Raw genomic sequence first — 3,025 nt, 5'->3', positions numbered from 1 at the left:
GCAAATTTAAGGTTCTTAAACAACTGCTCCTTGATATTATTTCTAATTCTTTGAAATTTGAACATTTCACATTATGGAGCATATTCCCTTGCGCTCCTTAAAGGTTTGGCGTGAGACAAATTCACTGCTGTTTAATACTGCATAAAATGTTTTCAATCTACACTCAAAATTTTCATTTGAATTAGAGAGGTAATGAATATCAAACTTTTCACAATTTAGGATTGAGAAGTGCAATAATTTTAACTGTTAAATATCAAAGGCTAAACGTTTGATTTCAAACCGTGAAAATCCCAATTTGAGGTTGTTTGCTTGTTTGCTTGCTTGTTTTTTTTTATTTTATTCTGCATTTGGGTTTTTTTTTCCTCCAAATATTGTAACAAATGGCAATGATGTATGTCAAAAAGAGGTATGTATAAGATACAAATCAATGTAGGAATTGTCAATGCCGTAACGACCTTGTCTGTAAGAGAATAACATAATATAGGAAAAAGGAGACATTACATACATTCGTGAGTAAAAAGCGTGAGAAAAAAGTTTTTAGAGTAGAAATATTTTGAATTAGGACACCATGTTGTATATTTGGTAGGAAGTTCTACACCGTTACATCAGTGTACATATTATACATTTACATTGCATTACTACACCAACAAATTTACTTTATACTGTACTGTACTGTACTGTACTCATATTCCTCAGGTAAAAATGAGATGATAATCAACGGTAATGTCTTGTTTGTCCGTGTGTGTGTGGGTGTAGGTTGGTGTTGGGGTGTGTAGACGAGATGAATTGTTTTATTGGCTTTACATGAGAGTTTGTGTAAGTTTGCACGTTATCACTAATTGATTGCTGCAATACGTTCTCCTATTTACGAAAAAGAATGTATTTGCGCGGTTGTTCAATTTCTATCACACAAATACAAACACTATTGCGCTCACACACATACACATTGTATGATTAATATTATAGACATACATGAATTTTACACGTTTATCAAAACTTTGTTTCGGCGTTTTCAAATGGCCCCCTTTGTTTAAAAAAAAGTGTGAGTTTAAAAATAACAATGATATCATGGCGTTTGGTCTTGCCTTAGTATTACTGATATGCTCTAGAATCAGCGTGCGTGCCTGTGCGAAGTTCGATCAATTAATACTATACAAGTGTAGCAGCAGGCATGGCGTCAACTCCAGTTCAAAGTCCCCCTTATCATAAAAAAAGATGTTGCTGTAATACTGTGATGCAATACCAACCTTACATGCTAGGAATATGAAGTTTGAAGTTTAAAGTTCATATTTTTTTCACATCCATCAAATAAAAAGAAAAATGATACACAATGTACAACCAGAACATACTTGAACAAGTGCAAAAAGTGAATCAACAATATACAAGGTAAAAATGAGTATAAAACAGAATGAAAAAACATAACTGTATTTTTGTTTATATATATATAAATATATATATATATATATATTTATTTATATATATATATATATATATATATATATATATATATATATATATATATATACATACTACAAACTAAATAGGAATGGGAATGGAAGGTTCCACTAAAACGCAAAGCTTGTACAATACAGTATGGGACCCTCAGAAAATACATAAGAAAACAAATAATGAATTAACGAAAATACAAACTGACATAAAACAAGAACCAATGTCAACTGACATGAAATCATGAAGTCAAATTAGGAAGGAGAAAAAGAAAAAAAAATAGATTGCAACACGTGCCATCGTGGACAAACTGGATTCCACGATGTGAGAGTAATGTTAAAATACAGCCTGGATTGAATATATTGCAAAGAATTGGGTACAAATACCGGTAAGAATGCAGAACAGCGGACATAAAAGAAACAGAGAATAGAAACGATGTATATATACGGTAAATTAACAGGAACATCTGAGGAGGACTTGTGTCTGACAAATTATTTTTCTCAAAAAAAAAAGAAGCAATGATAGTATAGTATTGGTAGAGATGAGTATTGGGCTTTTAACTTTTTGCGAGATACCAAGAAACCACTTATGAAATAGTACAGAGCATACCACTCTAAGAGGAATTCAAAGTTTATTTGTTGAACATCAGGTTTTTGAATGGCTGAGAAATCTACCGTACAATGCGCAGGATTTAATTCAGGATACCCTTAATGTTAATAACAAACCATCACAAAATCTCGGTTCATGTACAAATTAACCCACAAATAGAGTACATACCAAGGATCATGCATAACTGCATGGGAATGGAGATTTTTTTTTCAAATATAGTTATTAGGGGCTCAAGATATGGAATAACCTTCCTGAGTTATTTACTTTGTTCTGGTGTCCTGTTATATTCTATCGACACATATCATATTCTGTTAATTTTCTGTTTTCTACATCGCTACGAGAGCATTTCTAAGTAAAATGAGAGCTTTCCAGAGATCTCTAACATTTGTCCTCAGAAATAAACTCTCTGACTTCGATTCCAACAGAACTATTAAACAAAAGCCAAGTTTATTCGCTATGAGAGGTCTGGTTACACTTCACAGGTACTTCTTGTGTTACAGTATTGTATATGTTTGCCATCTTGCAACAGTCACGCTGGCAGTGTTGATAATTTGATCGGCATATGCTCACTTATTTTAAATCACTTCACTCCCCTTCTCTACAAATCCGCAGGCACTTGGCCAAATTCAGATTCAGAAATAATAGGCTTTTGTACAGAAGGGGCTAACAAAATATGCAAAATAAGAGAGGTTGAAGTTTGAGGATGGCTCCTACAGTGCTTGGGAGAAAAGAATACGTGTTTGTTAAGAATCAACTCATTCAAAAAGACCTCTCACCTGTATACTGAACACAATATTCAACCATGACAAAAAAAGTATAAAAAAGAAATGTCGGCTATTGTAACGTGTGAAGAGAAATGCAAATTTACTGTATGTCATTTGTGGTTGTGCACACTACCTTCGCCCTTCTTTAAGTAGTTTTCCCAGACAGAAGCGCACGCATCGCTGCAGAATATTAAAATCAGCGTCAA

This window comes from Diadema antillarum, unplaced genomic scaffold (assembly GCF_040938485.1).
Source record: "Diadema antillarum isolate AM-2024a unplaced genomic scaffold, OU_Dant_1.0 scf00000099, whole genome shotgun sequence".
NCBI classification, from domain to species: Eukaryota; Metazoa; Echinodermata; class Echinoidea; order Diadematoida; family Diadematidae; genus Diadema; species Diadema antillarum.
This window is presented reverse-complemented; position numbering follows the sequence as displayed.